Consider the following 11,732-nt stretch of genomic DNA (forward strand, 5'->3'; position numbering starts at 1 on the left):
CGCCCATAAAAATATGCAGACTCTTCTTCTTGTTTCATACAGTCCCGTAAGTATGAAAAGGTATGGTATAGAAGGTAAGTCCTGGAAGATTCTGCAAAATATCCATGAAGTTTATCTCATCAAAACAGTAAAAATTCGATTTCCCTTCCACCTTGAACATGGACACCTTCTTGCCCTCGCTATCAAATATTATAACTAAGGATGTGATATTTTTTATTCCAGGAAAAAGATCAAGTAAGAAAGAGATGTCAAAGTCAACATCATATTTTTTGGCCCAATCAGTTGCATAAATGGAGATAGCATTTACTAAGGCAGACATTACTGAATAGAGGCACATTTGGGATAGGGCTGGAAAATCAAGAGCTGGTCTTTCTTTGAAAATGTAGGTTATTTACAGTTCATGTTATTACAATCGATACTGCTGTAAACATTCTTTTACATATCGCCCATGCACATGAGTAAGATTTATACAGCTTCTTCTGTGTTATCTGGGTTGGATCTTCTAATTGTCAAACAGAGGAATCATAATCTTTGCTTTGGCTTAAATAAAGTAAAAATAAATAAAGAGTATATAAACAGGAGTGAAATAGCTGAGTCCTAAGGTAATCAAGTCTTCAGTTTCAATATTTTCATGGAAATTGAAAAGAAAATTTATATGCACAAAGTATTCTATAAGTGAGGCAAATTTACCATTTAACTTATTTATAAGGTTATAGTCAGGTTATGTTTAGTATATAAATGCGGGGTCATTTCAGTCAATTTAGTCTCCTCTGGTTCTGATTTCAGTAGGCACTGTTAAATGAATAGATGGAGACTGCAAACCATACAACAGTGACAGAGTTCATTATTTTGGGATTAACAGATAATCCCACACTATGTGCCATCTTTTCTGAGATTTTTCTAGGAGTTTATACAGTTACCGTAGTGGGAAATATTAGCATAATCATCTTAATCCGAAGTAGCCCACAGCTTCCCATGCCTATGTACCTTTTCCTCAGCCATTTGGCCTTTGTAGACATTGGGTACTCCACATCAGTCACACCAATCATGCTGATGAGTTTCTGAAGAGAGAGAACTGCCATCCCAGTCACTGGCTGTATAGCTCAGCTTGGCTCTGATGTCACCTCTGGGACTACAGAGTGCTTCCTGCTGGCCACCATTGCCTACAATCACTATGGGTCCATTTGCTCTCGCCTGCTCTACTCCACCCACATGTCCCCAGTGGTCTGCTTCTTCCTGTTGGAGGCCTCCTACTTGGGTGGATGCATAAATGCTTCTTCATTTACAGGCTGTTTGATGAATCTCTCCTTCTGAGGACCAAATAAAACGAACCATTTTTTCTGTGACCTCTTCCCACTCTTGAAGCTTTCTTGTGGCCATGTTTCTATTGCTGAAATATCTCCTTGCCATCTCTTCTGCATCAGTCCTCATAAGCACACTATTAACCATAATCGCGTCCTACAGCTACATCCTCCACTCAATCCTGAAGATGCACTCTACTGAGGGGAGGAAGAAGGCCTTCTCTACCTGCATTTCCCACCACACTGCAGTCACTTTGTTTCACGGGACAGTTTTGTTTGTTTACGTAATGCCCAAATCGAGCTATTCAGCTGATCAGGTCAAAGTGGCATCTGTAATCTACATAGTGGTGGTTCCCATGCTGAACCCCCTCATCTGCAGTCTGAGGAACAAGGAGGTGAAAGAGGCTATGAGAAACTAATGGCTAGAGCATATTGGTTTTCCTGAATTAAATCAGATATAAATCTATAAATAACAAACCATTAATTTGGGGAACATTTTTGATGGATATTTTAATGATATTTATCATTAACTTTATCACTTTTATAGTGATAAGCTCCCGTAAATATAAAAATCCAATGTTTACTTCTATTTATAAAGTTAAGTGTATCATTAACATGGATGTCTGCTTGGTTCAAATTAAACATAGAATTTTCAAGTTAAGAACACCTTTGGAGGGCTTCCCTGGTGGCGCAGTGGTTGAGAGTCCACCTGCCGATGCAGGGGACACGGGTTCGTGCCCCGGTCCGGGAGGATCCCACATGCCGCGGAGCGGCTGGGCCCGTGAGCCATGGCCGCTGAGCCTGCGCGTCCGGAGCCTGTGCTCCACAACGGGAGAGGCCACAATAGTGAGAGGCCCGCGTACCGGAAAAAAAAAAAAAAAAAAAGAATACCTTTGGAAAATAATTTCTACTTAAAATTCCATTTACCAATGATAGAGTCCTATTTAAATGGAGAGAGATCTCAACCAAAGATCAAATTTACTTGAATACCATCTTGTAAAATAATATTCAGGAAAGAAACTTCTCCCCAACAATGTATAATAGGTGACGATATTGACAAGTCAGCAGTTAAGGGTACTTCCTTTAAAGGTATTGCCCTCCCTTGGTCAATGGATATTTCAACTTTTGGAAACATAGATGTTAGTGTCAGAAAAGCTTTTATTTATTTTTACTTTATTTAAGCCAAAGCAAAGATTATGATTCCTCTGTTTGACAATTAAAAGATCCAACACAGATAACACAGAAGAAGCTGTATAAATTTCAGCTGACTCCTCTCACAGGTGGTCTTACCAGATGAATACTAGAGTAGGATTTTGGACGCTGACATTTCTTTGGAGTGGGAGGCTGAGATGTTGGGACTTTCTTTTAACAACAGTCGAAAGGTAGGAAATATGAAATTTTGTTTTAGGCAAAGAATATCCACCACACACTTTGTACTGCTTCTCAAGGAGTTGTCCACTGTCACTACTTCTTCCACTGTCCTTTTTGAAGGTGCTTATGATCCAATTTGGTTATAGCAATTGTCTCTAAATTGATTCCCTTCCTCCTGTACTCCGTTCACAATGCTTATGATTAATATTTTAGCTAGTATATTTTATTTCTAGCATATTAATAATGTCAGACAAATTCTGAGACAGTTTGGAGGGATCACTTTACAAGCTGACTTCCTATTCCTGGGCTCTTCACTGACCAGATCAAGGAAATTTTCTGCCTGGAAGCCTCTTTGTGGGATTTCTCTGGTCCTGTTTCCCCAATCATACTTCTTACATCAATTACAGGCCTATAACCCCACCAGTGCAATAATTCTGGGGCAACAGCCAGCACAGACATTGTCCCCTGCAAAGAGAAGGAACTCAAAGGTATGACTTCAGTCTTGGAAAGGGCCATCTTAGAGTTGTGGTGGGTGCTCTGCACTCTGGTGGTTGATGTTTTTTATTGACTGTTTCTAGCAGTCTTCCTCTTTACATTTCCCACTATTTCTTGCTTTTCACGAGTTTATCCTTAGCCCTCTGCCTTTCTCTCCATCCCCCATGGTCTTCTTGGGTGAGCTCATCTTCTCCCATGAGCTCAGCTGCCACTTGTGTGGTGACAGTATCCCTATCTCCAAATACAACCTTCCTTGGAGGACAGATGAACTTCTTCACTGGCCTTTTCCTCAAGACTCTCAAACTCGTTGTGCCCTCAATGGAGTTTTTATATTTCTCCCCAAACTATTCCTTCCCTTCTGTTCATTTCTCAATAAATGGCAACTCTTTTTTAAAAAATTTAATTTATTTTTATTTATTTATTTTTGGCTGTGTTGGGTCTTTGTTGCTGTGCGTGGACTTTCTTTAGTTGTGGCGAGCGGGGGCTACTCTTTGTTGTGGTGCGTGTGCTTCTCATTGCGGTGTCTTCTCTTATTGTGGAGCACGGGCTCTGGAGCACAGGCTCAGTACTTGTGGTGCACGGGCTTAGTTGCTTCGTGGCATGTGGTATCTTCCCGGACCAGGGATTGAACCCATGTCTCCTGCACTGGCAGACAGATTCTTAACCACTGCACCACCAGGGAAGTCCCAATAAATGGCAAATCTTTGTGAGGTTTAGTACTCCAACAAATTTGGGGTAACCCTCACTGCACACCCATCAAAATGGTCTACTCCCCTCCATCCCTTTCCTTCTCTCAGATGAAATACATGTCACATGTTGACCTCTTCCTTATCTATTTTGTGTAGGTACATAAATAGTCCCCGACTGATTGTGATAAATCTACGCATTTTTCCTTTTTATTTCCACTCTAAGGGAATTCAAATAATTCAATCAGCCAGATGTAGGGAGTGAGGTGTGGCACTATTACGGTCTTTATTGGAGAGGATATACATTGCCATTCTTTTTCTAGAACTTCCAAGATTGCCAGCAAACCACCAGAATCTAAGCAAGAAGCATAGAGCAGATCCCACAGCCCTCAGAGAGAACCAACCAGCCGACAACTTCATCTTAACTTTTAGCCTCCAGAACTGCGAGACAATACATTTCTGTTGTTTAAGCCACCTACTTTGTGGTACTTTTGTTACAGCTGCCCTCACAAACTAATACAATTGCATAGCTAGTTCTCCCTTCAAAATCTACCATCAGCTAATTTAATCCTAGAGGAAGAGGAAGTGCAAGTTTAGAAATATGTCAGGAATGTTATGCTAACGGATGTCGCTCCAAAAGGGGAAAAAAGAATATTAGGAGTGGTACAAAGCATCTTCCCTAAACAGTGTGTCAAAAACTAAGGATCAAGAACACCCCTGTGGGGACAATAAAAAACTCCCTTTGTAAGATTTTTTTGGGGGAAGTTCCCTACTTACTATGGATTATAGATTGTTACATAGAAGGTAGGATTTGATTGGGGAAATTTTAAAAGATCCTGAACTGTTGTGATATTAAAAGATTCTTAGTCTATATAAATTTCAGGAAGATTTTCTTCTTCTGAAATGGACTGGGACTTATGAAGTCATTGACATTTCCCAGATTCTCTAAAATACTCACTCTGTAGTGGAGTGCTGGAGAAGACTGAAAGCAAAGGGGCAAGAGGTAATTTCTTGGGGGCGAGGAAATCATTGTATATTGTGATTCGGTTGGTGGTTATACTTGTCAAAAGTCATCAACCTGTATATTTAAATTGTTCATATGTAAATTATACTTCAATAAAGTTGCTATTTTAGAAGGTATTACAAGAGAGTACTCTTTCCTTTTCGCATTTTAATCTGAGTCTATAGGAAGTGGTGATAGTATCATCATCTACCTACCCATGTAAGCCAACTGAGTTTCTTAATTATTTCTCAAAGATGTTCCCTTACCTAGTGTACCTTCTCTAGTTTCCTATATATTTATTCTTTTTGGTGACCTTCATTCCTTTCTTTAAACCTTATACCTATATCAGCATTAATTTTACTTCTGCTTTAAAAAACACTTTATTACTTCTTCTTTTAATGCAGGTTTGCTTGTGATGCATTTTAACAGATTTTTTTAATCATAAAAAAGGTCTTGGGCTTCCCTGGTGGCGCAGTGGTTGAGTCCACCTGCCAATGCAGGGGACGCGGGTTCGTGCCCCGGTCCGGGAAGATCCCACACGACGCGGAGCGTCTGGGCCCGTGAGCCATGGCCGCTGAGCCTGCGCGTCCGGAGCCTGTGCTCCGCAACGGGAGAGGCCACAGCGGTGAGAGGCCCGCGTACCGCAAAAAAAAAAAAAAAAAAAAGTCTTTATTTATTTTTAACATCTTTATTGGAGTATAATTGCTTTACAATGGTGTGTTAGTTTCTGCTTTATAACAAAGTGAATCAGGTATACATATACATATGTTCCCATATCTCTTCCCTCTTGCGTCTCCCTCCCTCCCACCCTCCCTATCCCACCTCTCTAGGTGGTCACAAAGCATCGAGCTGATCTCCCTGTGCTATGCGGCTGCTTCCCACTAGCTTATCTATTCTATGTTTGGTAGTGTATATCTGTCCATGCCACTCTCTCACTTTGTCACAGTCTACCCTTCCCCCTCCCCACATCCTCAAGTCCATTCTCTAGTAGGTCTGCGTCTCCATTCCCGTCTTACCCCTAGGTTCTTTAAAAAAGGTCTTTATTGCACCTTCATTTTTGAGAGATATTTCTATTTTAGGTAGAATTCTAGGTTACTAGTAAAAAAAAATCTTTGAGCACTTTTAAGATTTAATTTTCTTGCTTCCATCAATACTTTCCAAAACTCAGCTATTAGTCATTTGATTGTTTTTGAACGGAATATGTCTTTTACTTCTCCTCTGGAAGCTTTTAACATTTTTCTTTTGTTTTGGGCTTCCTGTAGTCTTTTTATGATTTCCTTGAGTGTGGTTTTTCTTATACTTATCATGTTTGGAATCTGCAAAGTTTCTTGAATTTGTAGCTCATGGTCCTTCATCAGTTTGGAAAATTATCATTGAATATTTCTTCAGAAATTTCTCTACTTTTTCCTAGAAGTTCATTACACATATGTTAGATCTTTTCATAATTTCTTATACAGCTCTCACACTCTTTTTGTATTTTTGATGATTTTTTCTTTGTCTTGTAATGTGTATGTTTTCTACTAACCTACCTTTCAGTTTACTAATCATCTTTTCTGCTGTGTCCAATCTACTATTAACCCAACAGCTGAATTCCTAATTTATTTTGTTTTTCATTTTTAGGATTTAAACTTGATTCCTTTTCTTTTTGTATTCTTTTCTGTGGTGTGACTCTTCATATTATTCCCCTATTTTTCTTAGATGTATTATTAATATTTATTTAAGTACCTGGTTTTTATGCATTTGGTTCTATCTTGTGGCATATCTTATCTTTTTTTTAATTGATGAGCAATGTGGATAAAAAATTTTAGAGGTTCTAGATGAGATTATCTTCTTCCGCACTGTCTTCAATTTTATTCTAGCAGAAAAATAAAGCACTGGCTTGATCCCTTTGAGGAAATGAAAATAGAGTGCCCAAAGGAGTCATTCACATAAAAAGAGAACTGATGCCTCCCTGTACAGTATAACTCCTAAACTTACATCCTAATAGAATGTGGTGGTTGGGTGTTGTACTTCGTTGGGGATAATCTATTTCTGGTTTGACCTTATTTCTAGGATGCAGCAATTCCTCCTAAGGTGTAGTACTGCAGGACTCTCAAATAAAAGCATAGGTGTTGCGGGGCCCTCTACCTTAAACAGCCTATCTATCAAACCAGCAATGCAAAATGCCAAAATCTCTGCTAAGATCGTCAGGCTCTCATAGGCTGATTTCCACTTGGTGTTTGATATCTCAACAGCCCAAGTGCAACTTGGGAGTAGTCAAATTCCATAATGAGGAATTATATGTAGAATTTCAGGCTCACTTCTCTATAGCTTTTTCCTCTACAGGATCTTGGCCTCACAAGTCTTAGGTATCTTTGACCTCAAAGTTCTATGTACTTACCCTACCTCACTGCCAAAAGCCCCAGGCTGTGTCTTTTTGCTCAGTCTCTATTCCTCATAACATCATTTGGCAAATGCATTTATTTGTGAGGCTCAAGAAAAGCTTTGCCAGAGAAATGACATTTAAACTGAGACATAAGGAAAAAAAGAGTTAACTGGTCATTGAGAGCTGGTAATGCAGCTGCAGAAACTTTGGTGGGTGGGTAAAAGTAGTGATGTGGGAGGTTGAACTAATTATCCTGAGCTCAAAGTACAGTGTCTGGTACACAGCAAGCATTCAACAAATGTCTGTTGGTTAAACATTAACTCTAATTCAATGAATATTTATTTAGTGTCTCTTTTATTTCTAGCACGAGGTTATGAACTGAGGAAACAAAGTTAAATAGGTTATGTGCTTTTCTTTCAAGAAGTTCACAACAAAGAAACGTTTCTTAAAAATACAATGGTTTCCATTCAAGCGGTATGAATAAAGTGCTAGTTGACATGTTCTTTAACCTTTAAAACAATTTTAAGATGTTTTTATTTTTTTAATAAAATTTATGATTTAAAGTGTTCAGCATGATTTTTTTTTTTTTCGGTACGCGGGCCTCTCACTGTTGTGGCCTCTCCCGTTGCGGAGCACAGGCTCCAGACGCGCAGGCTCAGTGGCCATGGCTCACGGGCCCAGCCGCTCCGCGGCATGTGGGATCTTCCCGGACCGGGTCACGAACCCGTGTCCCCTGCATCAGGAGGCGGACTCTCAACCACTGCGCCACCAGGGAAGCCCCAGCATGATGTTTTGGCATACATATACATAGTGAAGTGATAAATAGAACCAAGCTAACATACCCATCTACTCACATCTCTATCATTTTTAGGTGTGATAAGAGTAACTTAAGTTCACTCTTAGAAAATATCCAGTATAAAATACAGTATTATTAACTACAGTTATAATGCTCTACATTCGATCTCTAGAACTTATTAGTCCTATATAACTAACTTTGTGCCCTTTGACCAGCATCTCCCCATTCCCTCCATTTCCCCAACTCTGGTAACCACCATTCTATTCTCTGCTTCTATGAATCTGACTTTCTTAGATTTCACTTATAAGTGAGCTCATGCAGTATTTTTCCTTCTGTGTCTGGCTTATTTCATTTAGCACAATGTCTCCAGGTGCACCTACGATGTCACAAATGGCAAGAGTGCCTTCTTTCTTAATGGCTGAATAATATTTCATAGTGTATATAGTCTACATCTATTGACACAATCATGTGGTTGTTATTTTTCATTCTATTAATATGGTGTATCACACTGATTGATTTTCATATGTTAAACCAACCTTGCATCGTAGGGATAAATACCATTTGGTCAAAATTTTGAGTCTTAAAATAATGAATGAAATTAAAAGTTTAGACAATTACATGAGGAGGCAGAGACTTTTACACTAAACAAGGACATTTGTGAAGATGGAATGGTGAAGTTTATGAAATGGTTGGTCAGAGAACCTCTAGCCAAACTTTAATTCAATGTTGAGCAAAGAATGAGAACTGTAGACCCAATAGGCTCCGACACCACCTATAGTCAATGGAGCTATGATCTGAATCTCAGCTGCAAGCCTTTTGGGAGCTCTCTTCACCACTATTCACTTATTCACAACTCTCGGCTTCATCTCTTTGAAATTCTCTTTGTTTGCTGGGGTTTCTCCTATATGTTTTACGTTCATTCTGGAAATCTCCTTTCTATTCCACCCATCAACTTTTCCCAGAGTACACGCTCCACCTCTCCATCTTAACTAAACCTAGTTGTCCGAGGAGGGCACATAGGCTTCTCAGCAATATTGAAGAGAAGCTGCTCACTCCTATTCTACAGACATCTGCACACAATGTCGACATTCTCCTAGCTCCTTACCATATTTCTAAATCATTTACTGGCAATCTGCATGACAAAACATTTTACTCCTTGACACAAATACTATCCAGATATGAAACAATATACTATTGTTTTCAGAGTCTTTTACTGACCACCCAGTTTCTTCTCATTTATTAAAGACTTTGCCACCAGCCCCTTGATTCTTTCTCCCATCTCAGCCCCTCACTCCTGCCACAGCATTGGTAACATCACTCACCATACGGATTTGCCATTAGACAATGTGACCTCAAAATGCCAAGCCCTCCTTACAGCATCTCCCTAAGTATCCACGTGAGAACCTTACGACAATGGCCTCGATTAGCTTCAGTTATTTATAGCACCTTCCACCTCTGTGGTTTTCATAAATTCTAAGCTATTTATCTTTGTCTATGCTGTAACTCAAACAGCATTTGAATTATTTGCTTTTTGTGGAAGTTCATTTTGAAACCATCTAGTCTACTCCTTTGTTGGGGGTTGGAAAGAATAGCTCTTTGACAGACGTCTATATTATTCCTGGAATTTGGTATGTTAAAAATGCATATTTCTTCTGCAGTAACTTTCATCTTTTTTTTTTTCAGAAATTCATCCATTCCCATCTAGTTTCCATGTTTCTTTGAATAGAGTTAAACAGGTATTTTCTTAAAATGTTTTGAGGGTGGGATAGGGAGGGTGGGAGGGAGGGAGACGCAAGAGGGAAGAGATATGGGAACATATGTATATGTGTAGCTGATTCACTTTGTTATAAAGCAGAAACTAACACACCATTGTAAAGCAATTATACTCCAATAAAGATGTTAAAAAAATTTTTTTAATTAAAAAATAAAAAACGTTTTGAAATTTCTCTGCATTGTGGTCTTTCACTCATTTCAACGCTAAATTTGTGTTTGTGCTTTCTCTTTTTTTGATTAAGTAAATCAGTGACCTTTCCCCTCCTTCTCTCTCTCTGTCTCTCTCTCCCTCTCTTTCCTTCTTTCTTCTTTTCCTTTTTAATATAATTTTCTTCCTTCTCCAAAGGAAACCAAAATTATGAAAATAGAGTATTCTAAAACATTTTTGATACATTTACTACATACATACGTGCATGTGTGCATGCATGTATGTGTATATCTGTATATGTACGTATATATGTAATAATATTTTAGAATATTTTATTTCCTTTTAAAATATTTTAAAACTACATCTGGTTTCATAGTAAGAAAGAAGTGAGACCAGAGCATAGCAGGCAGTTAGAACACACTTTAATTGCTTTGTATACAAAGTGATGATTTTTATTGGAAGTACTCCACTTTCTCCACTTTAATTTATCAATGCTCTGTAAAAATTTTAAAAAGTGTTCAGAGCTCTTTTATTTACCATCTAGGGGAAAACCTACATATATTGCCTAGTACTTTCTCTAGGGATATTTTCATTTCTTTGTTTCTTAGACTGTAAACGATGGGATTAAGCAGAGGTGTCAGTACTGTATATGTCACAGGCATCAGCATATCTTCACGGAATGAGTCACTGTCCTTGGGTCTCAGATAGACAAAGCCAGCAAATCCATAGTGTATGCACACCACAGTGAGGTGGAAGGAGCAAGCTGAGAAGGCCTTATACCTCCCCTGCGCAGAGGGCATCCTCATGACTATGGACCCAATGAAGACACAGGAAATCATCATGAAAATAAAGCTGCCCACCAACACAAAGGCAGAGAAGGCAAGAAGAACCATTTTCTGAAAAAAGGTGTAATCCCAGCAAGGGAGACTACAGATGTAATGTCACAAAAAAAGTGCTTGACGGTGCTGGAGTCACAGAATGACAAGTTGAATACTACAAGGACAATGCACAGTGACACCACAATCCCAGTAACACAAGAAGCTGTCATGAGCTGAAAGCAGATCTTTTGGGTCATCAAGATGGTGTAGTGCAGCGGGTTGTGAATAGCAGTGTAATGGTCATAGGACATGGCAGCCAAGAGTAAGCAGTTGTTAGCTCCCAAGCCAAAGAAGAAACACATCTGTGTGGCACGCTCAGGAAGAGAAACGGTCTTGCTTTCTGATAGCAAGTCCACTAGCATGCGGGGGGTGATTACCATAGTGGTACAGGTTTCTGAAAAGGACAAACCACAGAGGAAAAAGTACGTGGGGGTGTGAAGATTGTGATTGAGCTTGATGGCCACCATTATGGACACACTTGCAACTAGGATGGTCACATGGGAGAAGAAAATCATCACGAAGGAGAGATCTTGCCCGTCTGGGAAACTGGAAAATCCCCACAGAAGGAATGTGCTCACTGCGGTATGATTGTCTATCCTCCTGGTGCACATAACAACTCTCCTCCAAAGGTGCAGAGGTTCTTGGGGTCAAGACTCTGATAAGATTGTAGAAAGCACTGACGTCACCTGGCCTTTAATCGAGGACACTGACAGACAACTCTTAATGAGAAAGCCTGAGAAATGGAAGTTAAATGTACCTGGCTGAATTCCAGGTCAGGACTCAGAGTGATGAAGAAAAAGATTCTCATAGGAGAATGTATGTAAATGCCATAGAGTAGCCCCAAATATATTCTGGGAACCCCCTAATTTATCACCCCTTTCTATCTTCTACAGTCAGAATCTGAATGAATGAGGGA

The 11,732-nt window shown here is 39.4% G+C and overlaps 2 pseudogenes across 2 annotated transcripts; one reads left to right on the forward strand and one right to left on the reverse strand.

Moving 5' to 3' along the window:
• The first annotated feature begins 807 nt into the window (after positions 1-807).
• On the forward strand, positions 808-1,746 carry LOC309965140 (olfactory receptor 5P4-like; annotated as a pseudogene). Its single transcript has one exon. The product of its transcript is annotated as an olfactory receptor 5P4-like (transcript).
• Positions 1,747-10,445: 8,699 nt separating this feature from the next.
• Positions 10,446-11,427, reverse strand: LOC309965469 (olfactory receptor 10T2-like; annotated as a pseudogene). Its single transcript has one exon. The product of its transcript is annotated as an olfactory receptor 10T2-like (transcript).
• Positions 11,428-11,732: the final 305 nt, after the last annotated feature.

Source organism: Leucopleurus acutus, assembly GCF_964270905.1.
Source record: "Leucopleurus acutus genome assembly, chromosome: 8".
NCBI lineage: Eukaryota > Metazoa > Chordata > Mammalia > Artiodactyla > Delphinidae > Leucopleurus > Leucopleurus acutus.